The following is a 16443-nucleotide window of genomic DNA, read 5'->3' as shown; positions in this document are numbered from 1 at the left end:
TGTATACTTTACTTTCACTTGCATTCGTTATTACTAGAGAGGAGCGGAAAATCACATAAAGGTACTCACGTGTTTCAATACGGGTTCCCACTGTCTCTAGATGTTCTCTTTGATATCCAATTTGGAAGTGACAAACAAGCACTCAAGTGCAGTCTTCGGAAGAAAATATTATAAAGAATGGCAAACACTGCGATGCAGGTCATCCGCCTGCCAGCACCAGCACCTCGAGGGCTCACTTCACTGCAGTCACTCACTGACTCGTCGGCACACGAATGAATATCTCAAGCTCAGGTGAGAGGGGAACGGCTGTCTTATCAGAATGATAACATCGGTGCAGGAAATCATTTGTACGTTGGGGGAAGAACCGCCTGCCCACTGCATCAGAACTTTTCTAGGTTACAGACGAAAGAAAACTTTAAAAAAATAAAAAGTGATTCCTTTCAAAGTATTGCTGTTGTACGAAGCAGCACCTCTCATTCCTTGAAACTGTGTCAATGACAACCAACAATTGAGCCTACAGAACACAACACGAGTGTCATAATTCACCGCCTGTAGAACTTTATCGTTTTCTTCAGGGCTGAATAGCTCGAGAGGAGAAGGAATTTGCGAGGAGGTGCAAAGACCTGCTGTTGATTAGGTAATAACCATACGTCGATGATTAGCACGTAGGTGAGCCATGTAACCAGTATAACAAGTCAGGAAGACAAGTTTTGTTGCGGCATTAAAATTACTTCAAATAGTTTGAAACTTCTACTGTAGCATATATACGAACACAACTACCTAATTTCTTCAGTGAATAGTAACTTAAGCTGGGCAATGTTTATAAGTTCCGTTACACCTATAATTAAAGGTACTGCACGTGCATATGAAAATGCAAATTGTAGAATATTTTTTTTTTTAAAGTTTTAAGGAGAAAGGCATGACTAAAGATGAAAGCCTTATCAACTGATAGACATCATTGGGCTGAACAAAATGTTCTTCTGTAAACCTAAAAACAGATGCTAAACGATGGCGATGCTATTTATTAAGATAAAAGTAATACTGAAGTATATCCTTATAGTCCTTTCATACACAGCAACTGAGTTGCGCCACCGAGTTGGAGCCACTGGTATGGATGGAAATATAAAGCAATCAATTGATAGCAGACACCCTGATAGCATTTTATGTTTTTTTCTCTATTTTTTAACCTTTCAACGCCAATGTATTTTCTCTGTAGTGAGACAGGGTTGCCAGAACACAAGAAATATGTAGCACCTAGGCGTATATTAGACGTAGATCCGTCTCTTTAATTCAGACTACAGAAGGGGGCATGGTAGGTTAGTGGCAGAACTCTTACCTCTGGGGTCCCTGGTTGGATCCCCGACCAAGTAAGTTTGTGGTGAACAACATCGTTCGTTTCGTCCCATATTTTCATTCTACCAATTCTTCCGTCATCATTCACTTGATTTAATCATCGTCTCCCTTATCCTAGCCGACATAATCGTGGGACGTTAAACTCAAAGATTTCATTTCATTTTATTCTTCAAACCATAGCCTACCACCAGAAACCAAACCCTGCCTCCTGCATAGGCAATGAAATTCTAACCACTTAGCCACGATAAATCCCATCGATGTATGTTTGGTTTTGTCAACAGCATATTTCCCTACTTTACTTCTTTCCGTACTGGTTTAATAATAATAATAATAATAATAATAATAATAATAATAATATAATATATAATATATAATAGAACCGGAAATGCTTCATTTGACAAATAGGGGTGGCTGGAAATCGGATGATTAGTATGCAAAGAACAAAACATAATAGACGGCTAGTTAGCTTCCACGGGCACGTTTTACGTTACAGAAAGATCAGAAGGTAAACTGGAAGATGGAAGTAATGTAAAGAAGCAGGCAACAATGTCTTCCTGGTATCTTATGCGTTCATCACCAGGATTCATAGCAGCTTTTTGAGACAAGCTAACCTCAATTCTTGTCTCGTAGGTCACTCTACCAGGAATCGAACTCAGGTCTCCTGCACCACCAGTAACGTCTATAACCGTTTAACCACTAGCAATCTTATGACGCATTGTAAAATGAACATCCTTCCTGTAGGTGGTACGCATATGGACAATTCAGGAAGTACAAAACTCGTGTGATCTAGATACGACGTCACGTCCTGTCAGTTGTCAAAAATAGGTTATCGACTTTAGTACTACGTAAATTTATGGGAAAAAAATCCTCGCATCTGTCCTTTAGGAGATCAACGTTTTAGCCAGGGCTCTGAATAGCATATGCCCAGTACAACACGTGTAGGAAGCATGAGAAATGAGTAAGGAACTTTCTTGTTTGTAGCTTCAATACGTCACTTTCAAAGAGAAAGTAGATCCTTTAACAGAAATCAACAAATAAAAATAATTCTTAAAATAAAGCACTTCCGTAAGATTAGATTTTGAAGCAACATTACATTGTTTGCTGGTCAAATTAATCAAAAATAAAGGACCGGGGTAGATAGGGGAGATTCGTTCTTAACTTGAAAGTTCCGCAACCACAAATAAATCAACCCGTATTGCAAAACAATCAACGCAAAACAAAAGAATCATCACGCTTAGCTGCGTACGCAGAACTTCACCAAGGTAACGGCAGGTGGAGGAGTAGAGAGCGAGAGAGAGATTTGGGACATTTCATGTGAAATCAACCAATGAAATGGCAAAATCTGACTGGATTATCTTAGATTTTTGTAAAAATTGGTACACAGTTTTATTGCAGTGAGAGATGAAGAAATCCCAAATATTACTTCTCTCCCCTGAAAGTGTCTCTATACAGGATGTTCAATTTTTTTTTTTTTTAAAAAAAGTTCATTTTTTCCGTTACAGTGATTAACAAAAATTGTCATAAAATTGTTAGTATGTGCACTATAGACATGGAACAAACACCATTGAAAAGTTTAAAGATTGCTCTACAAGTTCTATTATATTAAAAGAAACCGTACAATAAAAAACAATACTTCGAAAATTCAAAATAAAATTTGAATTTTGAATTTCGCAGTGAAATGTCCCTGTAAAATTGTTCAAAATTGTCCAGATTGTAATCTCATATGTGTACCAAAACACTACAAAGTTGCATTTTGGGCACGCAATGGGATCCGATTCAAAATTCAACATAAACAAAACAGTGCAAGATATTGGCCGTGTGAATATCTGTTCAGATCGATATAACCATTTGCCTGTAGCTATTTACCTGCAGCATCAAAGGAATTTATATTCAACTTCATTTGTTTCTTGATGCATTCATTTGAATTTACACAATTATTCACCTTTCGAGCTATTTACACAGGTATTACGTTTCCAAACAGTATTCGATACAGGTCATTATAGACCCTAGTATGGATGTTCCTAAATTTATATTGACAATATTGATACATGTTATTTTCATCCCTTTGTTTCAGGATTGCTGTTACAGACATGTGGAAGTTCATAATTGAAATAGGAAAAATAATTTATTGACTAATTGATTGTGCTGAAAGTGTGTGGACTGATTGTCAACAGTGCCACAGTGTTTAATAACACATTTGATACAAATATTATGAAAGGAAGGGAAACATATCTTTCCCTTTCATAAGTTCTTTTTCCTGTTTCAATGAGTACTTCCATATGTTTGTAACAGCAATCCTGAAACAAAGGGATGAAAATAACATGTATCAATATTGTCAATATAAATTTAGGAACATCCATACTAGGGTCTATAATGACCTGTATCGAATACTGTTTGGAAACGTAATACCTGTGTAAATAGCTCGAAAGGTGAATAATTGTGTAAATTCAAATGAATGCATCAAGAAACAAATGAAGTTGAATATAAATTCCTTTGATGCTGCAGGTAAATAGCTACAGGCAAATGGTTATATCGATCTGAACAGATATTCACACGGCCAATATCTTGCACTGTTTTGTTTATGTTGAATTTTGAATCGGATCCCATTTCGTGCCCAAAATGCAACTTTGTAGTGTTTTAGTACACATATGAGATTACAATCTGGACAATTTTGAACAATTTTAAGGGACATTTCACTGCGAAATTCAAAATTCAAATTTTATTTTGAATTTTCGAAGTATTGTTTTTTATTGTACGGTTTCTTTTAATATAATAGAACTTGTAGAGCAATCTTCAAACTTTTCAATGGTGTTTGTTCTATGTCTATAGTGCACATACTAACAATTTTATGACAATTTTTGTTAATCACTGTAACGGAAAAATGACCTTTTTTTTAAAAAAAAATTGAACACCCTGTATGAAGACACTTTCAGGGGAGAGAGGTAATATTTGGGATTTTTTCATCTCCCATTGTAATAAAGCTGTGCACTAATTTTTACGAAAATTTGAGATGGTCAAGTGTGATGACTTGTTGATTTGACGTGGAATGTCCCATTCAAGCTTTCAGTTTATATTGTTTTTGAATTTTTGCATATTTATCTTAATACGATAAATATTTATTTTTTTCATATCTTGTTTAAGAGAGGTTAAAATCTGAACCACTTTTTTGGGTGTTCATGATAACCTATGTTAAAAGTAATCAATTTTGAAACAGTATAACATGTGTTCTACCCGAGTTACCAATGCAAAAATACGATTGCCTTATGGAAAAAGGAAAATATGTCTTCTGGATTCATGAATAAAGAGTTAATTTTAAAATGTCCCTAAAATTTTTCGTAGGGAGTATTGTAATCTACAGAGCAGAACATGGGCCACACGCAAAAGCAACTTAATGTGATAAGCTTTCAAAATAACAGTGGGGAACGATGCGAAAATTAGCCAGGTCTCACGGAAGGGATTCCGGAAGGTTTTCCGGTGGGTTTCAATACACAGAGTGAAATTTGTACTGCGTAAATACTGACAATCCAAGTTGAACACGATGAAATATATGTTCCGGGGGAAAGGAGTTCGTGACCTCAGTGGGTTGCTGCCCGAAGCCACTCCTTGATATCACAACTGTAACAAAAAACAATCAAAAAGTGCTGGAAATACTGAGTGGGAATTAACAATATTGGATGTAATTATCCAATTTAAAATCAATTTATTTTGAAGGCAATTTTAGAATTTCATTTACGAAACTGCTGCTACTACATCCCGTAACTTGGTACATCACAACCTTTGGAATACATTCACGGATAAAAGTACAGGGGAACGCTGGGGGACGCCGTCCTCCCACCTCTAACAATATGTAAGGTCCCCCAATTTCTAAAAAAAATACAAAGGACAAAGATAGGCAGGGAAACGACGTGACGTCATGCCACTACCTACCGTCCCCCCTATCTTTTCACATCCACTTTTACCCCTGAATAAATTAGACCTTCGAATTATATCAAACACATTTCTTCCGTAGGCAAAGTCCGGGAGAAATTTCGGCTTTTTTTCTCGGAATTATCAGGAAAATGAAAGTAAGGTGACCTATTTGGGTGTCCTTACCCTAGTGGGATACCTCTAAGAAGGCTACTTCAAAAGGTAACTCATTGTCTTGCCTCGACACGCTTCTCGTGTTATTTAAATACGAGTAATAGATATAAAGTAAAAATATTTTTGAACAGAAATTTAGATGAAATTGGTATAAAAAAAAAAAAAACCTCACCTATTAGGAGGATTCTGCTCGTATCTTAATTAAGGTTTGTCTATAAAAAGAAATGGGACTTTCTAAATATAATGGTACTTCCCATTTGTAGAAGTTATTCAGACTTACCTGGTTCAAAATAATTCCCTCTACTATTAATACATCGTTAGTAGCCATTTTCCACTGCAGAAACATCCTGGAATTCACTCTTGGGGATAGCCTGGAAGTCTGATGACGAGTTTGTTCTCTTCTATGGATTAGAAACAGGGATCTTTCAGGGCAGAATTCAACTTGTGCAATAGAAAGAAGTCTACAGGGACAAAATCAGGCGAGTATGGTGGTTGGGATACAACAATTGTATTTTTTCTTCGCTAAAAACTCTTTAACTAGAAGCGCCAAATGGCTAGGTTCAGAGAAGCTTCCGGTATCTTCTTCCCTACAGTGTCCCCCCCCCCAAACGCCTCTTCACTTCTAAATAATGTTCTTTGTTGGTGGTTTAGTCACATGCGATGTTTCATAATGAACAACAGTATAAAATTCAAAGAAAAGAATGAGCATCACTTTAACGCTTTGTGAGACGTTCACGTCAGTCTTACCGAAAATTTTCTATACATTTGGATGTCTATGTCGTTGTTTCATCACCATCGGCTTAGACCTAATTCTCATCACCCCTTAAGTATGATATCGTCTTCATTTACACGATTCAAAAGATTTTCACAGATTTCTCCAAGCGATCTTTTTGTTTATTTGTTAACAACCGCGCAACAAAGTTTACATGTAGACGAGGCACATTCAGTGCAGTTCAGATAAAGTGATAGGACAATCTACTGATTTCAATTTCCTCAGCTGATTCGCCGACATCAAACGACCATTTTTCTGTAAAACATTGCACTCTCTCTGAACGTAAACTTCATCACATGATTGTGGACATCTAGGAATTTTCCTCGTCTTTGATGGCTATTCTTCCTGTTTTGAAATGCTGAAACCATTCATAACATTGAGTTCGGCTCATACATTCTTCCCTGTGAACTTCTTGCAACGTTCTCAAGGTTTCTGTAAAAATCTTGCCCAGTCTGGAACAAAATTTGATGCAGACACACTGTTCTTCCAAAATCACTTTCGTAATACGACAAAATCGCCATAAATACTATAATTCTCTTCACTCCCTCCCCTTCGCAGTCTCACAATGACACAAACAGGATGATGTAAGTACTGCGAAAGTGTTTGGGAAGAATCCTGCTACGCCGCGCTGCGTTGGTAAGCTGAAACTCAAGAACAGTTTTGTTTTGTTGGACGTATTACATATACGTATGCTGGACATATCTCATGGTTCGTACGTCATCATCTTCATACTGAACCAGGCTTTCTAATGACGTATGCAAAAGCTTAATGATCCATAAATTCGAGGGGATCCAGGAAATGTGAGAGATTTCTTGAAAAATGTGATTCGCAACTTAATCGTCCCTGGTGGAGCTCCAGGGTCAAGTACAATTCGCTGCTTAGACAATGTTACAAAAAGTTTATCCAAATTACCAACTCTTGCGCCGTGTGCTTATGCATTTAGAAACACATGTCTCGATCCACTATTCAGACGAAAAAAAGAACAGGAATCATGTTTACAAGCTTTATACTCTAAAACCGACTCTTTCATTCGTTTCTTCTGAAATGCCTTTGTAGAGCCTGAATTAAACAAAAAGTCACAACATGTTCCCATAGCTTCATAAACGCCTTTATTTATTCTTTCCCTTCTTTAAAGACTGCATATCACATCAAGCTAGGAAGATGCTCCTTGTAAAATCTATGGAAATTGTCAATCACGGCAGTAGGTTTTCTGCTTCCCAAAGTCTGTAATGCAGGTGCAGAGTTATAAAAACTATTGGCAGAAATGAGTGTTTTTCAATGATTAATTTAATTTTGTTTCCTAGTAATTGCAAGCAAACATTTCATGGACGTCATTTGGGTAGGGCAGAAGTATGTAATTCTCTCCTCCCTGAAGAGTGATAAACACACATTGTTTGATCAAATGTATAGTAAAATACTGATATAAAAAATGAAACTCTTATGTCAATGGAGAATTCCCCTCCCCAATAAATCTAAAATGACGCTGCTTTTAACAACAAACCTATAGAGTTACAATAGCACATTGGTAGAGCGCTTACATTTGGTTTCAAGAGTCGAAGGTTTGATCCTATGAGTTCATGGACGACATTGAGAGAGAGAGAGAGAGAGAGAGAGAGAGAGAGAGAGAGAAAGAGATTCAAATATGGAAACAGAAAGGAATGATTTAGATATGCAAGTTTAGAATTGGAGAAAAAAAATGATCGGGCAGCATCCGTATTATGATGAAAATGGTGACTTTGAAAACAGAAGAAGGAAAGGTTCCGAACTGCGAGGATCACATAAGCCAGTTGTCGAATTAAAGTGGAGAACTCTTTTTAGAACATCAGATGATTACGAAGGAAGAGAAAGATCTTAAGATCTACGGAATTAAGAATTTTAAAAGATCTTCACCTTCCAAGACGAGTTTCGAACCACGATCCTCTTAGCTATCGAACCATAATTCTATCCATTTATCCACGGAGAACTCTGAGCAGTCATTCATATACTTTTCCTTTAGCTACATGAACTTCCCCTTGTTCAGGAACATTTTTTAAGGCAGTAAACGTTTGTTACTACTATGTTGAGTTATATTTGACAGAACCATCTGTTAAAGTAGTGCCAAATACTCAGACAACAAATCACCTTTTGCGAAGCTTTTGTGAAAAATGAAACAAATCGTCGTAAACAAGTTAGACTTTTGAAAAGAAAAGTTTTTTCTTTTACCAAAAAAAAAAAAAAAGATGGAAATGCGTATAAGAGTGTCACTTGGATGCGAACAGATAATTTTAAAAAATAGCGTGTTAGATGAATGATTAGTGTAAGTGACTTCTAAGTGGATGGTCCTAGATTCGAATCCCGGCCGTTCTTGTTTTTTCTTTCTTTTAGCTACGCTCATATTATGCATTTCCAGAAGTTCAATTTTGAATTAAATGTAGTCGCAGTTAATTTAAACCGAAATTATTCGCAAATATGAGATTTGTTATTACATGCTTTTTTTTTAACTTGCGATATTTCAACTTCGATATTAAATCCTACTACCTTAATTTAAGTCATTTCCTTACGTCATATCATGATGAAGTTGTGCACAACGACGACAGTCGGCGTATTTGTTATTGTAATGTATTTATATATTTTTAGAAATTTTTGACACTGAATCGCTTGTGAGGGTTATATGTTCATTTGCAGGCCATGATGTTAATGTAGTACGGTAGAACACCACGCTTATCTCTTAGACAACCATTGTGTGATCAGGTTATTTTTATTATTTTTTTGGTAGATTCCCCCCTTAGGCTACACGAGACATATGTATTACCCGAACCAATGCTATTTGGGACGATTTGTTGTTGAAACTTGAAGTTCAATCGTAATCGTACCGGGTGGTCTCGTCAGTGACAGTGGGTACACGGAGAAATAAAAAACAGTCTATTTAAATAACCTGATAACGAACCTGAAATATCACTCATAACCGTACGCTGCAATTTGGACTCCAGCTGGAATTTCAAACGAATTTAGTATACGTATAAATTACAATCTGAAAATACACTGTGAGGGGTAAGAAACTGAAACCATTCCTAGAAGGAGAAGGGGTGACGTAAAAATAATAGAATACTTACGAAATTAATGTCGAATCCATAGTTTTCGGGGTTGCAAAAATGAATAGTGACACTGCCGAAGCTGCTTAAGTATAAGTAAAGCCTTGGTTGCCATGGAGGTCAGAGTGGGACGTGACGGGCAAAACGAATCGAAAACACCCTATATTTGTGTGGAATTCATAGTTTTCGGGGTCACTGACATAAATAGTGATATTCCAGATGTAGTATATGTAAAAGGTCGGCCCCATTGGTATGAGAGTGAGAGGGAAGAACCAATGAAAATTTCCGAACAGTTTCTTTGGGGTGAGTTTTAATACACTGAGAGTGAAAAATGGCAATACACAAATACTGGTATCACATCGGGAACTATCGATATATGACCTCTGGGGAATTGTCTTTTCTCCAAGGAAGAATTATTCTCTGATCACTTCCTAAAATCGTCCTGCTTTGCAAGAGCGTAGGTGGAAATTTATTTCAGGCAGCAAAAAGTTTTTGAAGGTTTCAAATTCAATATGAGGACATACTGTTCTAAAATGCCCAACATCATCTCTAAAATTAGGTAAATTTTTCAGAAAAATAGTGATTTCGGGAGAAAGGGCCTCTGGACCGCCAGGGTCTACATCCTGCGTATGTCTTTGCTGCTCTGAAAGCGGCTCGCTCACACGAACCTTATTCTGAATGCGCTTCACTAACGGCTAGCAGGTGGCGTCAGAAATATTGGCAAACTGTCTTATTTTCGTCAATTCCACTCATTTTAAGCAGACATTATTTGAAATAAATATTGGTTATCAGCAGTGGCGTATTTAGGGGGCTCCCAGGCTTAAGTCCCCCCCTCCGAAATCTTACTTACTATATGAAATATCTTGCAGAATTTTCATATTTTCAGGCAAAGCCCCCCCAAAAGTTAGCAAACCCTCCCCCAAAACAAAATCGTAAATTCATTCATTCATTCATTGTTTATTCATCCATGTCGTACATTATTGGTCAGAGACCAGTACATAGGACTTGTCAAATAATAATAAGACATTTCAATATAATTGATTTACATTATTTTACAAACTATCACCCAAGTATTCATTAATATGATAATACATTTTGTTACACAAAAAATTAAATAGTTCATTTTTGAAATTTCGTATGTTTTTTTGATATCCTTCAAATAACTTGGGAGCTTATTAAACAACTTAGCGGACATAGGAAGAACACTTCTTTTGGTGCACGCATAGTTTTGGTATGCTGTGAATATGTTATTCTTTTGTCGTGTGTTGTATGAATGTACATCGTCAACATGAAGAAAACTACTTTCATTTCTCTTTACATATATGATACTTTTGTATATGTACAGACAAGGCACAGTTAAAATTTTATTTGACTGAAAGACCCTTTTGTATGAGGACTTTGGTGATAGATTAAAAATAGATCTTATTGCCTTTTTCTGTAAACGAAAAGTAGTAACACTGGAATAGGAGGCTCCCCAGAAAATTATTCCGTAATTTAACAAGGATTGAAACTTACCATAGTACAATAACAGCAAAGTTTCTTTTGACACTGAACCACGTAGTCTATAAATGACAAAACAGATACGGCTTAATTTGCTGTTTAGCTCAGTAATATGTGCATCCCATGTAAGCCTATTGCTTATTGTTACACCTAAAAATTTAGTGGATTTTGAATAGTCTACATCAGTTGAATTTATCACAATGGGTGGTACTGTTCGAGGTGTACATGAGTAATGAAAATTCAGTGCTTTTGTTTTCTTTGCATTTATCAGCAGTTGATTCTGAGATGTCCATTTTATCAAACGCTGCACAGTTTGTTTTAATTTACTTTCTAGTTCAACTGTATTGTCCGCTGTTACAAGGACATTTACATCGTCAGCATATAGTACAATATGTTGGGGATGCATATATTGAACAAGATTATTTATGTAAAATAAAAAAAGAATTGGCCCTATAATTGAGCCTTGAGGAACACCAGCAGAGATAGTAGCAGTTGTGGATGAAAATGTGACTTGCTTATTGTTAATTATTTTTTGTATTTTTACTACTTGTTTTCTGTTTGTCAGGTACGAGCGCTACTGGTTATCAGTTTTGTGATAGTTTCTTTCGTGTTTCCTAGCATTACCATTACTGGGCAATAAAATCGGTCAACGACGAGAGTGTGAAAGGAGATAAGCTCTCGAACTTAGAAGTTCTTGGATATAAGTAAAATGATATGAGCGTTATAGTTTTCGTAAAAATTATTCCATTTTAATGTTATATGACAAATATTTTCTGTGGTGAAGCCCCTTTATCCCCATTTTTTGTAGCTGAAATAAAAAAAACAAAACAAGAAACCGTTAAAAATCGATTTAAATGAAAGATACCGTGTTCTCTTTCAACTTTAGTTCTAGATACAATGTATTGAGTGCTATTCTCCGACTTGTTTTACTATTTAATATTGGGTCAAAACATTGCGATCTTATTGGGCGGAGCGATCGGAGTAAGGGTGATGAAACTATGACGTATGGATTCACGATTTTGTTGTATAGGGAGATCCTCTGTTTTATAACATATTTGTTTAGACTAAGTTAGTTGAAAAGAAACAAAAGAATTATTGTATTGGAAAATAAAAATCTGTTAAATCGTGAAAACTACAGCATTTTTATTTTTTTATAAAAACTTTTTGTATTTTCTATTTTTATTTATTTATTTATTTACAACACTAAGCAAGACCATTTGGTTGTACAGACCCAGAAACATACTACCTTGTAGCACTTTTTGTTTTATGTTTAGACATAGGGGTTGATTGCTGGACGAAAAGGACGGTGGTGTATATACTGGGAAGCCATCATACCAATTCGTCGGAGAGAGAGGTACTATGTCACTTTTAGATTATGTTGCTATACACATCTCGCATTCTGTCTATAACAACATACGATTTATCACATAATTTGGAAGATACTTCAAACAAGTGGTTTTTAGTTTGAGGTTTGTTTACAGAAGACAGCCGCGGCAATATAAATATACCAGAGGGGCCAGAAAGAAACCGGATTGAAAGAGCGCCGCCGTTTCTAGGCATAATAGAGAGTTCTCCCGCTAGGTGGATCTACTAGAGACTTTCCCAAATCAGTTGGCTAAGCGGAGTCTGGGTAAGAGCTTAACGTTTTGTCGTATTATTGTTTTTCTCAACTGTTCTTGTTTGCCAACTGCGAAATCGTTATGGCAGATTCAAAAGAACAAAGAGTGTGTTTGAAATTATGCTGCCTACTTGGAAAATCGAAAACGAAAACTTACCAAATGCTTTAACAGTACACCTTTCAAGAAGGATACTATGAATCGCATACAATTTTTCGAATGGTTTAGATCCTTTAAATGCAGTGAGATGATTGTTGAAGATCATAAGATCATGCACGTCATTTCGAAGCGACGAAAACATCGAAACATCTGTCAAAAAATCAACGAGGATCATAGTTTCATGATCAACTGTATTTCAAAACAGACAGGACTGAGTTGGAGCTCGTGCCAACGTGAGTCAGTCCGGTTTCTTTTGGATACGTCCACGTAAATTCAGGTTAGGAAACTATGCTCGCGCCTTGAAAAATTATTACTAATAGATTCATAGGATACGTGATTGATTTCAGAAAAATAATGTATCTGTGGATTTGCCAATTCTAAGTTAAATTTACGTTGAATCGCATTTGTGTTTGGAACTGTTTATAGCTCATGCACTCCGGGGAAAAACATGCACACTGAAACAGCAAATTGAACGATTCTATCCAAAGTGCATTTACAAAGTCACTGAACTATACGTAATTAGAAGCTGTTCTGACGTCAGCAAGCAAGGAAGACACTCCAGGGTAATTCCTACCTTTACCAACGTTAATTTCCAGTCCAGATAAAGTTTAACGAAAAGGAAATAAAGATTACAATTTGAAAAAATATACTTTATTGATTCAAATTTATATATCTTAAATAATATCATACAAGGAAAATAATACGGTAACATTTATATACTTACATATACTGTTTACATATACTGTACAGATATATGTTTTACAAACACCAACTTGTATAATTCATTTTTTTTTTTTTTTTTTTTTTTTACATTATTATCATTTTTTTGGTTTTATGCTCCTAAGAAATTTTAAGGTGGTAAACTTTCATTTCAAGTTAACATTTAAAACTTGTAGTGTACTGTAGCACACATGCAATATGAAATTAGTATGAAATTCATCAGATTAAAATATAGGAAAAAGTAATGTATAATATTTTGTCGGGGTAAAGCGCTTGCACTCACCCAACACACTAATAAGAGTACATTTTAGTTGTCTTATTAGGAGGTTTCGAATTGAAGTGAGATGTTCATAGTAAAGTTCACCAATTATTCTTTCATTTATATACTATTATGAACAAGGAAATATTTCAGACCCATTTCCGTTAATACATTATATTTCGTGAGAAAAATAAAACTCTGAACAGTCATTAAACTCCGTTACGGTTTCGGCACTATAACAACTGCTTCATTAGAAGACACCTTATGATTTACATCTACTTCATTCTGACAATAAATTGCAATGGTAAGAAGAGAAGGAATACTCAGGAACCAATCACATATCGCCATTCGTTGAGGTTTTGGAATGTTGAGCTTTCAGTGTGAAGAGATTTCAACAAATGCCGGGCTGTCATTGACTGGTGAGCGTGACTTCTCTTAGCATTGTATTTGTTATAAAAATAAAGTAGATATAACTCATATTATGTCTGATGAAGGTATTTTCATAATACCGAAACTCTAACACAACTTAATAGTACTAGTTGTAGTGTCCTAGCCTTCGACTCTGTGAACTCCTTCGTGGCTAAGAGGTTAGCGTACGCGTCTTTGGCGTGGGAACCCGGGTTCGATTCCCAGCGGAAGCTCATGTGTTTCAGATTCCACGTTAATCAATAGGTTCCGTCTCATATAGCCGCGCTGTTGAAAGAGACGTTAAACTGCAAATGAACTCAATCTTCAGTTCTATATACACTAGAGGTTAAAATGTTAAAATCGTGCTTAAGCCAAAATCTCTAATTGTTTACATTCGAACTTCTTTAGTTTCTCACCAACTAACATGTGATTACACAAATACTCAAATGTAAAGTATGGTTATAGCTCTTATCCTATTAATAAACAGGAAAACAGGTTAATGTTCTGTATCATCATTATCCATTTTCAAATAATTAAACTGAAACTATTGTCTTAAGTTGCAATTAAACCATAATAATATATTATTTTTACTAACAGACAAATTTTAATACTCAAATCTAAGTATGGTTGCATTCTTATTCTATTTTGTAATAATTAATATGAAACAATGCAGTTTTGGGGTTGCAATTAAATCTCCACAGTAGTCAGCGACATCTACTGGCGTCTGACAGGCATGTGGCGACACCTATCAGCATGACTGTTTACTATTATGAATTAATGTGGTACACAGAATGAAGGACTTAGAAGTTTCTCTTTTATAATTAAAAATTGGTTTATCTGTAATGATTACGTTACGTTAGAGTCTTGCTTATCTCAATAAGAATTTATACGAAGCTAAAACATATATTTTTTTAAATATGAATTTAACATTTTTTCAGTACTTTGCACTAACTGGAATTTAGTAGAAAGTTCCTTTAAACAACCTGACATTAATGGGAAGTTCATTGTCTCCGATTGATGATAGGAGAAAGAATGTATAAATAAACCGACAATTTTGCCTGTATTTTCGTGGAAGAGATATATAACTGTTGTTATTATTTACTATTGTATATATACTGTAAGATATTTATACAAATTATACATAGGATTTGATATGTATATTGTAAGAGTACATATCATTTAAATTCCTGAATACATGGTAACTGATTTTTGCAGAAATTAAAGCCTTCTTAAAATATATACATACGAGGAAAAATTTGAAAATCTTTTTATACTAGACCAACTCAAATTTGCGTCAGAAATAGAAAAATTGAATCAGAACTTGTGGTATGAGATTTGTGATGTAATAATGTGTTTAGTTGCATACATTTATTTATTCATTATAAATAAATTCATGAAAGACTATTTACTTAGACAAAAATTGACAGAAATATTTAATCGAATTATTAAAAAGAGCAATGAAATACTTACTTCATTGGTGGTTTATAATTGAAGACTTCGGTGCAAGAAGGGGGAGAACTCCAATTTTACATTTGTTTCAGAACTGGAGAAAAACATTATTAAAAATCAATTTATTGTATTTTCGCCTCCAAACTTTTTGTAAAGAAAGGTTTAACTCCTGCAATAATACCTTTTTGTACAAAAAGTTTGGAGGCTAAAGTAAAATAAATTGATTTTTAACAATATTTTGCTTCAGTCCTGAATCAAATATAAAGTTGGAGTTGTTCCCTTCTTGCACCGAAGTCTTCAATTCTTACATATTCAATAATTTCTTATATATTAATATTAATTTAATTTTTGCACTGAAGTCTAAAGTTAACTGTATAAGGAACATCAAAAAAAGAAGAAGCGGTGCCTAAAAGACATTCTTTCATTGTTAATAAATGAAAAACAATTGTTAAATTTTCAGTTTTTTCATGAGGAAATCGACCTGAAAATGTTTCCTACGTACACAAACAGAATATCAAGAAATAAGTGCTTCGTCGTCCTGAAACAGATAGAACATTCTGAATTTTAAAAATTTCAGCTTCCCGTATTACACCTAAGAGGTATGCATTATGCAGTGGAAAGGCAAATTATGCAAAAATATGTTTATAAAGTGATTTGATCTTTTGAATGACTTAACCTGGTTAACAGGCCATAGCCTAAGTGGTCGAAACCGTTCAGGAAAACTCTTACACACACAATCAACGAAGTAAGAGTTCCACCTGTCTTCTTAATAATTCATGAAATATTAATCATTTACAATTATACAAAACTTCTTTGTAAGTTCTTTTTGGTCAGATTATATTACATTTCTAATAGTTCAGCCCATATTTAATGTATACCATAATTTTACACAATGATATGTTGACATCTAATAAAAACAAGACGATGAATTTTTACGAATCACATAAGGTTCGGATTTTTATTATATATTTTTATCCTGAAATCTTATATGTCTAATTAAATATAAACATAATTCTTATATAGGGATTTTATTGCTTATATAAATGCATATTTGAA

General features: G+C 34.9%; 1 protein-coding gene across 1 annotated transcript in view; it reads right to left on the bottom strand.

Moving 5' to 3' along the window:
* The window catches only part of LOC145672027 (putative transporter YutK), a 134154-nt gene extending 133602 nt beyond the window's left edge, over positions 1-552 (bottom strand). Inside the window, exon 1 of the mRNA XM_081741220.1 lies at positions 70-552. The gene's annotated coding sequence lies outside the window, so the exon portion shown is untranslated. The remainder of the gene's footprint in view (positions 1-69) is intronic.
* Positions 553-16443: the final 15891 nt, after the last annotated feature.

The sequence above is a fragment of the Thermobia domestica genome, chromosome 15 (assembly GCF_964235325.1).
Source record: "Thermobia domestica chromosome 15, izTheDome1.hap1.1, whole genome shotgun sequence".
Classification (NCBI taxonomy): Eukaryota; Metazoa; Arthropoda; class Insecta; order Zygentoma; family Lepismatidae; genus Thermobia; species Thermobia domestica.
The sequence above is the reverse complement of the archived record's forward strand: the minus strand, read 5'-3'. Positions and strand labels throughout refer to the sequence as shown.